Source organism: Sciurus carolinensis, chromosome 15 (assembly GCF_902686445.1).
Source record: "Sciurus carolinensis chromosome 15, mSciCar1.2, whole genome shotgun sequence".
Lineage (NCBI taxonomy): Eukaryota > Metazoa > Chordata > Mammalia > Rodentia > Sciuridae > Sciurus > Sciurus carolinensis.
Window position 1 is genome coordinate 60,610,276 of NC_062227.1, and position 14,159 is coordinate 60,624,434.

The 14,159-nt window shown below is 39.8% G+C and overlaps 1 pseudogene; it reads right to left on the reverse strand.

Moving 5' to 3' along the window:
* Positions 1–8,712: 8,712 nt before the first annotated feature.
* Positions 8,713–9,129, reverse strand: LOC124965207 (ATP synthase subunit g, mitochondrial-like; annotated as a pseudogene).
* Positions 9,130–14,159: the final 5,030 nt, after the last annotated feature.

Below are 14,159 nucleotides of genomic sequence, written 5' to 3' on the forward strand. Positions count from 1 at the left end.
CCCTGAATCTCATGAAACATTATTTAATCCCACCATTTCTATTGCAAATGATATGTCCTTTAAAAATGGCATTGATTAATTATTTTAGCCCTTATACCCACCTGAACTAAACTGGAAATGGAACATTTCTATCAGGTGAAGTTATTGTTTCTGTAATAATAGAGCCATAAGAAGATGGAGACAATACTTTTTTAAAATCTGAGAATCACGCGAATAATCATAATTAACTTGAGACTGACATTAACGCAGGGGTCAAAGAGATTTGCAATTTACAAGAATTGCTTGATTTTATATTTCTAACTCCTTGGCACCACTGAACCTCAGACTTCACAATTGAAAAATAGAGATCATTGACATTATTTTTCTCTACCTCAAAAAATTGGCAGATACCATGTGTGAAGGCACTTTGAAAACACTAAATCCCTCCATGAAGATAACTTATTCTTTTATAAAGATCAGCCCATCAAGAAAGCATGAGAATCAGGGGCTGGGGTTGTGGCTCCGTGGTAGAGCACTTGCCTAGCATGTGTGAGGCGCTGAGTTGAATCCTCAGCACCACATAAAAATAAACAAATAAAATAAAGATATTGTGTCTATCTACAACCAAAAATTCTTTAAAAAGCATGAGACTATATTTTCTTTCCATCCCATTGTATTTGTAGCCATTTGCTTCATTTTCTACTATCCACCTATGAGACCAATGATCTGATTATGTGGGATGATTGACTGGAGCAGAAGGGAAGAGGTCGGTCTGAAGCCAGCAGGAGAGTAGACCTGGACTCATTAGCATCATACCCTAAGCCTCAGAACCCAGCAGCCACTCTCCTGTCCCTGGGACATTATTGAAGGGGCCAAGGTAGGTACATGTCTATACACACTGTAATAGCTGTCTCAAAGAACCTCTTTATTCACTGGAAAAACTCATCTGAAGAAGTCATGGAAAGATCAAATAAAACAAGTGGAAATATTAGTAGAGGAATTCTCCAATGTTTAGAAGTCATGGACTCTTTCTATTTAAAAACAATCCATAGAAACTTGATGAATGTGAATATATTCATGTCAGCATTACATGGGGAAAGTGACTCCAATTCATGGACTCATTTCTTCACTCTCTGTTATCAAACTCAGATTAATGGTAATCACTAGTGTGAATATTTGGTCTCAGGAAAATGATTAAATGTCTCTCTTACCACTTGCATTTTTTTTTCTACAAAGTAGAAAGGGATTTCAACTTCTGGGAAGATAGTAGAAGGAGGAGGGGGATCAGAACACTGAGAGGAGAAGAAAGGCCTGAAATCAGCATTGAGGGTAGAGAAGGGGAGAAAGGAATGTTGGTTTTATAGAGCATCCAGTCTGCTGTGCTGGGTTACCAACATTCTTGTAGATCCCCAACCATCTCTGTCCCCCCAGCTCTGAGCGGGCCTAACTCTCTGCCATGAGCAACTAAGCTTTGATGAAATTACACAATACAAGATTGTATATTAAAAAATGAAAATAAAAACAAACAAACAAACAAAAAAACTAATTACCTTAAGGCCTTTATTGTACCTAAAAATTCTAGTATATTTCTTTGTTAAACTAATTCTCCTCCAAACACTCCACAATACTTATTGTAAACCTCTGTTGCTCGAAATTCAGAGAGTTCCCCTGCTGCTAACCTCGACAGATACATTACTCTCTTACCTTGTAAAGAAAATAGAGAGGGAGATCCAAGATGGCAGACTAGAGGGAGGCTGCATTCCTTGTCGCTCCATAACTTCGGTTTCAAGCAGAGGTATCTGTTTCTTGGTAAGGCAGTTTTTGCTGCTTATTGATCTCCTGCTGTTTACCCCATTTGTCTGCTGTGATCACCTGCAGTCTGCCAGCATATTGATGCGTTTTTTGAGTGCAGATTGCTCACTGTCAGGCGCCTATCATCCACCATTTGCCTGCCTCTCGCCTGTCCATCGCCTGCCTTATACCTATCCATCACCCAACGCACGAGGTTCACCTCACAATCATCCGACAACAGTCAGCAAACTGATCGCTGACCACCAGTGGAGCACCAGCTGCCTGCTGTTGCCTGGAAGTTCTCTGTTACAGTACCTGCAGATTTGATTACACGTGACTGCCGCCATTTTGAGACAACAGCCAGGCCCCGTAGGACCCCTGGTCGGACTGACTGAGCCCCATCTCCAGGATTCCTCAGCCCGACCGATCACTACCTGCCTCTGGGGCCCTCACATCAACTGACTGCTCCCTGCCACCAGGACCCCCAGACCAACTGACTGTGCCCTATCACCGGGACCCCAGACCGACTGATTGCAACCAGCCTCCAGGATCCCACAACACACTCAACTTTCAGGAACCCTGCCTGACCAACTGCATCCCGCCTCCAAGACCTCCTGCTGACCACGGTCACACCCTGAGCTGCAGCTCCCCATTTGCCAACACATTTCGAAGCCAAAGTGGCCATCTTGGATAATCCTGGAAGCTATAGCGCCAATCTTTAGGTGGGGCAAAACCCATCCTGAGACACATACTGGAGGCTTGAAGCTCATTGTCAGGTACCTCTCATGCATCAGGCTACTGAACTCTGGGAGGTTTCATTACTATATAACTGTTATACTATAGATTTTCTTTTTTCTCCTTATTGAAAAAATTTAAGTTTTTATTTCTTTACTTTTCTTGCTCTCTTTTCCTTTTGTTTACCTGTTCCCTCAGAGTCTCTTTCTCCCCTTTTTTGCATGCTAACATTCAATTTCTTTTGATTACACTCTCACCCTTTCTATTATCTAGAACTTCTGTATATTCTTTTCTTATCCCATTAACAGCCACATTCTACATCCCTCTGTATCCTCTTTGTCCTCCATTTGAAACTGCAGACCTTATTGCAAATTTGTTTGTTTTACTGAAGACAATATTTGAACTCATTCTGTTTATTATGACAATTTTGTTATTGTCCCCATAGGGGCTATTTGGTCTAGGATTGCATGGTGTCTGAATTGGGCACTGCTAATATTGATCTCCCCTTAAAGAAAGGGTTTTGGAAACCTATAGGGCCACTATAAGCCTATAGGGGAAAATCTGCAATACCACAAATCTGCACTGCTAGAGGGGAAGATACATGAAAAACATGAAAAAACAAGGGGAAAAAATGATCCAAACAAATCTAGATTCTATATTAATAGAATCCAATGACAGTATGTTAGAAGAAATGTCAGAAAAGGACTTCAGATCATACATGATTAAGATGATTCGCGAAGCAAAGGATGAGATAAGAGAGCAAACGCAGGCAATGAATGATAATACCATGATAATACCAATAAGCTGAAAGAGCAAGTGCAGGAAGCAAAAGATCATTTCAACAGAGATAGAGAGTATCAAAAAAAAAAAAAAATGGAAATCCTTGAAATGAAGGAAACAATAAACCGAATAAAAAACTCAATGGAAAGCATCACCAAAAGACTAGACCACTTGGAAGACAGAACCTCAGACAATGAAGACAAAATATTTAATCTTGAAAATAAAGTTGCCCAAACAGAGAAGATGGTAAGAATTCATGAACAGAATCTCCAAGAACTATGGGATATCATGAAAAGACCAAATTTAAGAATTATTAGGATTGAGGAAGGCACAGAGATACAAACCAAAGGAATGAACAACCTATTCAATGAAATAATATCAGAAAATTTCCCAAACCTGAAGAATGAAACGGAAAATCAAATACAAGAGGCTTACAGAACACCAAATGCACAAAATCACAACAGATCCACACCAAGGCACTTTATAATGAAAATGCCTAACATTCAAAATAAAGATAGGATTTTGAAGGCCACGAGAGAAAAGCACCAGATTACATATAGGGGGAGACCAATACAGATAGCAGCCGACTTCTCAACCCAGACTCTAAAAGCTAGAAGGGCCTGGAACAACATATTTCAAGCTCTGAAAGAACATGGTTGCCAACCAAGAATCCTATACCCAGAAAAACTAACCTTCAGATTTGAAGATGAAATAAAATCCTTCCATGATAAACAAAAGTTAAAAGAATTTACAAATAGAAAGCCTGCACCACAGAATGTTCTCAACAAAATATTCCATAAGGAGGAAATGAAAAAGAAAAATGGAGGTCAGCAAAGGGAGGAACTACCTAAGAGAAAAACCACTCAAAGGAGAAACCAAGCCAACTTAAAAACCAAAAATAAGCCAAATGACTGGGAATACAAATCATATCTCAATAATAACCCTGAACGTTAATGGCCTAAACTCATCAATCAAAAGACATAGACTGGCAGAATGGATTAAAAAGAAAGACCCAACAATATGCTGCCTGCAAGAGACTCATCTCATAGAAAAAGACATCCACAGACTAAAGGTGAAAGGATGGGAAAAAATCTACCATGCACATGGACTCAGTAAAAAGTGGGGGTTGCCATCCTTATATCAGATAAAGTGGACTTCAAGCCAAAGTTAGTAAGAAGGGATGAAGAAGGACATTTCATACTGCTTAAAGGAACCATAAATCAGGAAGACATAATGATAGTAAATATTTATGCCCCAAACAATGGTGCATCCCTGTACATCAAACAAATCCTTCTCAATTTCAGGAGTCACTTAGACCACAACACAATAATTCTGGGTGACTTTAATGCACCACTGTCACCACTAGATAGATCTTCCAAATAAAACCAACCAAAGAAACCATAGAACTCAATAACACAATCAATAACCTAGACTTAATAGACATATGTAAAATATTCCATCCATCAACGAGCGGATTCACTTTCTTCTCAGCTGCACATGGAACCTTCTTGAGAATAGACCACGTGTTATGCCACAAAGCAGCCCTTAGGAAATGCAAAACAATAGAGATACTGCCTTGTGTTCTATCAGATCATAATGGACTGAGAGTAGAAATCAATGACAAAATAAAAAACAGAAATTACTCCACCACCTGGAGACTAAATAATATGCTATCGAATGAAACATGGATAACAGAAAACATCAGGGAGTAGATAAAAAAAATTCTTAGAGGTCAATGAGAATGATGATACAACATATCAAAATCTCTGGGACACCATGAAAGCGGTACTAAGAGGAAAATTCATTGCATGGAGAGCATTCCAGAAAAGAATGAAAAGTCAACAACTAAATGACCTAACATTACAGCTCAAAGCCCTAGAAAAAGAACAGAATAACAGTAAAAGTAGTAGAAGACAGGAAATAATTAAAATCAGAGCTGAAATCAATGAAATTGAAACAAAAGAAACAATTCCAAAACTTGACAAAACAAAAAGTTGGTTCTTTGAGAAAGTAAACAAAATAGACAAACCCTTAGCCACACTAACAAAGAGAAGGAGAGAGAAGACTCAACTTACTAAAATTCTTGATGAAAAAGGAAATATCACGACAGACACCACTGTGATACAGAACATAATGATAAGTTACTTTGAAAATCTGTATTCCAACAAAATAGAAACTACCGAAGACACTGACAAATTTCTAGAGACATATGCTCCTCCCAAACTGAACCAGGAGGACATACACAATTTAAACAGATCAAGCAATGAAATAGAAGAAGTCATTAAAAATCTACCATCCAAGAAAAGCCCAGGACCAGATTGATTCTCAGCCGAGTTCTACAAGACCTTCAAAGAAGAACTCATTCCAATACTTCTCAAAGTATTCCAGGAAATAGAAAAAGAGGGTACCCTACCAAACTCATTCTAAGAAGCTAATATCACCCTCATACCCAAACCAGGAAAAGACACATCAAGGAAAGAAAATTTTAGACCAATATCCTTGATGAATATAGATGCAAAGATCCTTAACCAAATATTGGCAAACCATATCCAAAAACATATTAAGAAAATTGTGCACCACAATCAAGTGGGGTTTATCCCTGGAATGCAAGGATGGTTTAACATCCATAAATCAATAAACATAATCCATCATATCAAAAGACCTAAGGATAAGAATCATGATTATTTCAATTGACACAGAAAAAGCGTTCAACAAAATACAACACCCCTTCGTGCTCAAAACACTAGAAAAAATAGGGATAGTGGGAACATACCTGAACATTGTAAAGGCTATTTATGCTAAGCCCATGGCCAACATCATTCTTAATGGAGAAAAACTGAAACCATTCCCTTTAAAAATGGGAACAAGTCAGGGATGTCCTCTTTCAGCACTTCTATTCAACATTGTCCTCGAAACTCTAGCCAGAGCAATTAGGCAGACCAAAGAAATTAAAGGGATATGAATAGGAAAAGAGGAACTTAAGCTGTCACTATTTGCTGATGACATGATTCTATATTTAGAGGATCCAAAAACCTCCTCCAGAAAACTTCTAGACTTCATCAATGAATTCAGCAAAATAGCAGGCTATAAAATCAACACGCATAAATCTAAAGCATTTTTATATGCAAGCAATGAAACAGCTGAAAGGGAAATGAGGAAAACAACTCCATTTGCAATAGCCTCAAAAAAATAAAATAAAATACTTGGGAATCAATCTAACCAAAGAGGTAAAAGATATCTACAATGAAAACTACAAAACATTGAAGAAAGAAATTAAGGAAGACCTTAGAAGATGGAAAGATCTCCCATGTTCTTGGATAGGCAGAATTAATATTGTCAAAGTGGCCATACTACCAAAAGTGCTATACAGATTCAATGCAATTACAATTAAAAGTCCAATGACTTACCTTACATAAATAGAGCAAGCAATTATGAAATTCATCTGGAAGAATAAGAAACCCAGAATAGCTAAAGCAATCCTTAGCAGGAAGAATGAAATAGGGGGTATCACAATACCAGAACTTCAACTACATTACAAAGCAATAGTAACAAAAACAGCATGGTATTGTCACCAAAATAGACAGGTAGATCAATGGTACAGAATAGAGGACACGGACAAAAACCCAAATAAATACAATTTTCTCATACTAGACAAAGGGGCCAAAAATATGCATGGAGAAAAGACAGCCTGTTTACAAATGGTTCTGGGAAAACTGGAAAACCATATGCAACAGAATGAAACTAAACCCCTATCTCTCACCTTGCACAAAACTCAACTCACAATGGATCAAGGACCTTGAAATCAGACCAGAGACCCTGCATCTTATAGAAAAAAAGTAGGTCCAAATCTTCAACTTGTTGGCTTAGGATCAGAGTGCCTTAACAAGACTCCCATAGCACAAGAAATAAAAGTAAGAATCAATAACGGGGACAGATTCAAACTAAAAGGCTTTCTCTCAGCAAAGGAAACTATCAGCAATGCGAAGAGAGAGCCTACAGAGTGGGATAATATCTTTGCCACTCATACTTCAGATAGAGCACTAATTTCCAGAATCTATAAAGAACTCAAAAAACTCTACACCAAGAACACAAATAAGCCAATGAACAAATGGGCTAAGAATATGAACAGATACTTCACAGAAGAATATATACAAGCAATCAACAGATATATGAAAAAATGTTCACCATCTTTATTAATAAGAGAAATGCAAATCAAAACTACACTAAGATTCCATCTCACCCCAATTAGAATGGCGATTATCAAGAATACAAGCAACAATAGGTGTTGGAGAGGATGTGGGGAAAAAGGTACACTCATACATTGCTGGTGGGGCTGCAAATTAGTGCAGCCACTCTGGAAAGCAGTGTGGAGATTCCTTAGAAAACTTGCAATGAACCCACCATTTGACCCAACTATCCCACTCCTTGGCCTATACCCAAAGGACTTACAATCAGCATACTACAGAGATACAACCACACCAATGTTCATAGCTGCTCAATTCACAATAGCCAGAGTGTGGAACCAACCTAGATGCCCTTCAATTGATGAATGGATAAAGAAACAGTGGTATATATATATATATATATATATATATATACACAATGGAATATTACTCAGCTATAAAGAATGATAAAATCATGTTATTTTCAGGCAAATGGATGAAATTGGAGAATATCATGCTAAGTGAGATAAGCCAATCTCAAAAATCCAAAAGATGAATGATCTCACTGATAAGCGGATGATGACACATAATGGGAGGTTGGAGGAAGACAAGAATGGAGGAAGGAGGGACTGTATAGAGGGAAAAGAGGGGTCAGAAGGGTGGGGGGGGAGGAAAAATAACAGAATAAATCAAACACCATTACCCTATGTAAATGTATGATTATGCAAATGGTATGCTGCTACTCCATGTACAAACAGAAACAACATGTATCCCATTTGTTTACAATAAAAATAAATTAAAAATAAATAAATAAATAAATAAATAAATACATAAAAAAATAATAAAATAGAAATTATTAGACAGGAACTTGAACCAAGCAGACAGACCAACCTCATCTGCATCCATTCAATTCACAATTTCCAATTTGGTAAAGAATTTTCCCGTCCTATCCAAAAGGCCAGTTCAATTCTTTTGTGGGGAACACACGCTATCATTCATACAACTCAACTTCTGTTCCCCAGTTGTTGCTTCTTATTGTTATTAAATGCTCTCAATCTACCATATTAAAATAAACAAAAAAGTGAAAATCCCTCAGCCTCTCCATCTCCTTTGCTGACACTCTTTCTTCCATTTCATGACCTTGTTTCGCCACACATTCATCTTACCCTTCATTTCCATCTCTCATCTTCCATGCACTCTTCAACAATGTGCAATTTGATTTTCCACTCATTCATCTCCCTCATACCATTATTCTTTTTTTTTTGATATCTGACACATCTTATTTTATTCAGATAGCAATTTGATCATATATGGTCCAAGAAAACTCAAACAGTAAATCAAATATAATCAGATGTTAAAGATTGGTCTTCAAACGTTATAGCCAACGATGCCACGCTTGCCTATGATCTCTCCGATATAAAACCACATCCACACTTCAGTGGCCACCAAACCATTCAGCACAGCTCCCTTAACTGTGAGCTGTTTGAAGCTACCAGTTTGAGCACTATTGACTATTTTCTTCAGGCTTTGAATAGCTGTAGAGATCTCAGCAGGGGTTGGAGGAACGAGCTCAACCTTTGCATAATGCCAAAATGTGGCCAATCGAGGCTTCGAGTAAGTCACAGCAGCATTCACCAGCCACGGGGGCCTTCTCTGCGAGGTTATGCATGAACTGGGCCATGGTTCTATACCATTATTCTTAAGATCACTAATATCCATACAATTGAAACCTATGGATTTTTCCTGGTCCTCAACTTACCTCACTTCTAATCGACATTCAAACATCTTGGCTACTCCCTTGAAATTAAAATGGACCTGTTAGGGATTCATTAATAAATATTTTCCAGATGTTTTTTTCTACCTCTCTGATCATCTTTTCCAAATTGACATGCTTATCCTGTTCTGCCAAAGCCCATTAAATAATTGGAGTTCTTTAAGACTCAGCTCTGAGTTCTCATATCTTCTCACTCCATGCTTTGTACCTAAGAAATCTCATTTATTTTGCAGTTTTAACTACTGTTTTCAATTCAGATGACTCATAAATACCTATTTTCAATCTAAGCTTCTTTTCTGGGCTACAAACTGCACATCTGAATGCCAATTTGAAATTCCTCTTAAATAACTCCTAGAAATTAAAAACAAACAAGATAAAAACCCAATCTGATTTTTCTCCCATCTGTCTTCCAGAGTTTTCCAACACAGTAAATGGCCTGCCATTCCTGCTAGTATCATCCAGAAATGTAGGAATCTCCTTGGTTTCCTCATACCCTCCTTCACACAGTCCTGTGAGTTCTATTTCCCATATATTTCTTCACTCTGTCCATACTTCTCTATATTTTCATTATCCTCCTGGTCTAACCTACCACCATATTTTACCTGACTACCCCAAGGCACGCTCTCTCCCTTATTTGTATCTACTCCAGCCCCTCTCCAAGTACCACATTAACATTGCTACTCCATTTCCAGACCACCCCTAATTAACACTCTAGAGTGACTTCCCACTACATTTAGAAAAAGCAGGATTCCTTAACATGGCTTATGAGTCCCTGCATAAGCTTCCCCAGAACTACCGCTACCTGCCCAGTCCTGTCCCTGCTCCTCGTCACTGTGCCTCTTCACCTGTGTCTTGCTTAGCTTCAGCCAGGTGTGCTCACCTTGTTCTCTCACGTGGGATTTCACACATGCTAGTCTCTCTTCTCAGAGTGTCTTTTCTCCACACCCTGCCTAAATAGCTCCTGCTTGTCCTGCAGATCTCAGTCCAAATATCATTTTTTAATCATTTTTAGGAGAGTTTTTCATGACCTTTTTGACTGAGTAAAACCATAACTAATGCCATTATAGAGTTTTATAGCACCATCCTTTCTCAATATCACATCTCTCTGGGAGACTCCATTTGATTGACGTTTCCCTTCTCCACCAAAACCGAAGTTCCACAAGGGCAGCAGTCACATCCCCTTTCCTGGTTATGTTATTGCCAATATTTAACACAGTTTTATAACAGGCAGTGTAGTTCCTGACATTTATTCATTCATTATCCTTCATATTTATATTACAAATAAACATGCACAAATATTGAATACATTATAAGTAAATATAAGGCACATACACAGAAATCTATATTAACGTACGGTTTACAATAAATCCCGGCAGTAGAGAATCACATAATAGTGGCCCATAAACCAAGCATAATTTATTCCTTTAGTACAGTGGTTCCTAACTGATTTCATTTTAGAATCATTTGAAAAACGAAAAACATGTTGACACCCAGCTCTCTTTCCCAGAGATCCTCTTTTGATGGGTCTGCAGTTAGGCCTGAGTATTTATGGTTTGGTAAAACTGCCAAGATGATTCTTATATTTAGACAGGTGGACAACATGTGCAAGAAAGACAAAATTAAATGCTGACTTAACCTAAGATAAGAATGAAGACAAAAATGAAATTTAAGAAATAGGAAATTAAAAATCTTTTTCATTTATTTTTAATTGATTATTACTACTGCCTCTTCTTACCTTGGAAAAGGTCACCCAAAGTTTTCTGATATTATTCCCTAGGACCTATAAATGTTACTTTTCAAGAAAAAAATGATGTTGTAGAGGTATTTAAATTAAGGATGTTGACATGGGAGATTCTCCTTCACTTTCCAGATAGACCCTAAACCTAATCACAGATCTTATTCAGAAACAGAAGGAAAAAAAAATCAATGCAAACAGAAAAGGACAAGGTAGAGTGAAGTTGGAGGCCAAAAATGGAGGGCTGAGGGAGGCCACGAGCCAGGGAATCCTACAGCCACCAGAACTTAACAGAGATAAAGAACTCATTTTCCCCCCCCAAGCCTGCAGAGAGAACATGGTCATGCCAATACCTTGAGTTTAGACCAGCAAAACGGGCTTTGGGTTTCTGGCCTCTAAAAGTGTTAAAGAGTGAATTTCTGTTGTGGGAACCTGTGAAGATTGTGGTAATTTTTATAGCAGCCACAGGAAGCTGATATATCAGGACTATAGTAATATAACTAGAATATACTTTTTACCTATAACGAAGTCTCCCAAAACCACAGAAGTGTCAAGAGTAGAATGATGTCGTCAGTCCCAGTCGCAGAGCGAGCTGGCAGGTGAGTCAGGCCACCGGCATTGCCGAGCTAGCTGGCGGGCAGCCAGCCCGCCCAACCACCAGGCTGAAGTCAGATGCCATCACTGAGCAACCCCGCCTGACCACCACGCCGAGGTCAGTTGCCACCACAGAGCAAGCTGGCAGACGAGTCAGCCCGCCTGCATCACGGAGCTAGCCAGAGGGTGAGCCAGCCCACCTGACCCCCACACCGAGGTCGGGCGCCATCGCTGAGCCTACCTGCCTGCCCCCTTACTGCTGAGGGACACTGCAATTGCCCCTGTGCTGACTGGGCACACCCTCGATGGGGCTCTCCAGCTTCTTTATAGGCTGGTACAGGTACTTTGAATTATTCCTGAGGGTGTGGCCATCATCATTGGAAGGGAAGCTCCCTCACTGAGACACCTACAGGAGGTTAGAGGACCTTTGACAAGACTGAGGAGTCAGAAAGAGGAGGTATTGAGAGGCTCAGGACCAACACAGAGCCACCGGGTGAGTCTCTCCCACTGGGAGGGCTCCCCGGATGGGGCAGTAGTCCCAAAACACAGGGAACTTTGTGGAGTAGAGTAGCCCACTGAGACTCCCCTGCTGGAGCTGTTAATCCAGTCAACCAGGAACATTACAGTGGAGGACCACACAGCAAGAGGCTTCGACACAGAGTGAGGTTCGAGGCCCAGGCGGGAGCTCCAGTCCCCAGGGAATGTAGTAGAGGAGGGCCACTCAGCCAGGGAGTCCCTCGCAGGACCAGTCTCCCCAGCCCAGGTGGTAGGTCAGGACCCCTGGGAACATTGCAGAGAAGGGCTGCCCAGTCCAGGTGGTAGTTCTGGACCAAAGGGAACTTCTTGGAGGAGAGCTGCAGAGCAAAACTTCCCCACTGGGTGAGTATTCCCCACTGGGCAAGACTTTCCCACCAGGGCAGTAGAACCAGAGACACAGGCCCAGATCTGACATGCCCCAGTCTGCAGTCTACTCCCCCTTTGGCTGACCATCAGTCAACAAGGGGAGGTGCCTCTACCCACTGACATGGAATATACCCTACCCGAAGGCCTCCACCCCTAGAGGGGCAGCTTCCTAGTGGAGCACCGCATAATCAAGACTTCAGGCTACTGAAGGCTATGAGGTGAGTTATTAGAAATCTACAGAGACAAAATTAGTCAATAGAGGAAATCTGCAATATCCCAGAGCTTCACTACTAGAGGGGTTAGATACCTGAGCAATATGAGAAAACAAGGAAAGAAAATGTCCCAAACAAACCTAGATGCTAGAGCAATAAAATCTAATGACAGCATTGCAGAAGAAATGTCAGAAACGGAGTTCAGAATGTACATAATTAAAATGATCAGAGAAGCAAATGATGAGATGAAAGAGCAAATGCAAGCATTAAATGATTGTACCATTCAACAGTTAAAAGAGCAAATGCGAGGAGCAAAAGATCATTTCAATAAAGAGTTAGAGATACTGAAAAAAATCCAGACAGAAATCCTTGAGATGAAGGAAACAATAAACCAAATTAAGAACTCCATAGAAAGCATAACTAATAGAGTAGAACACCTGGAAGACAGAACCTCAGACATTGAGGAAAAAATATTTAACCTTGAACACAAAGTTGACCAAACAGAGAAGATGGTAAGAAATCATGAACAGAATATACAAGAATTATGGGATATCATGAAAAGGTCAAATTTAAGAATTATTGGGATAGAGGAAAACTTAGAGAAACAAACCATAGGAATGAACAATCTATTCAATGAAATCATATCAGAAAATTACCCAAATCTGAAGAATGAAATGGAAAACCAGGTACAGGAGACTTATAGGACTACAAAAATACAAAATTACAATAGACTCACACCAAGGCACATTATAATGAAAATACCCAACATACAAAATAAAGACAGAATTTTAAAGACCGCGAGAGAAAAGAATCAAATTACATTCAGAGGGAAACCAATAAGAATATCAGCAGATTTTTCAATCCAGACCCTAAAAGCTACAAGGGCCTGGAACAACATTTACCAAGCCCTGAAAGAAAATGGATGCCAACCAAGAATCTTATACCCAGTCAAACTTATTTTCAGATTTGACGATGAAATAAAATTCTTCCATGATAAACAAAAGCTAAAAGAATTTACAAAAAGAAAGCCAGCGCTACAGAACATTCTCAGCAAAATATTCCATGAGGAAGAGATGAAAAACAATGTTGTAAATAGGCAACAGGAGCAACTAGCCTAAAGAAATAGCCAAAAAAAGGAGAAACCAAGTCATGTAAAAAAAAAAAATTAGGGGGATCCAAGATGGTGGACTAGAGGGTGACTGATTTCCTGTTGCTCCAGAACTCAGGATTCAAGAAGGGGAGGTATTGAGAGACTCGACCAACATAGACTGTTGCTCCAGAACTCAGGATTCAAGAAGGGGAGGTATTGAGAGACTCGACCAACATAGACCAACACTCGCAGGGTGAGTGTCTCCCACTGGGTGAAGCTCAGCCCAGGCGGCAGACCTGGAAAGGGGGCAGCTTCTCAGACCAGGGCAGGGCAGCGAGAGACTTCCCCAAGCAGCCCTGCTCCCTCATGCGGCAGGCGCGATCCACAGCCAGCTTCCAGGAGC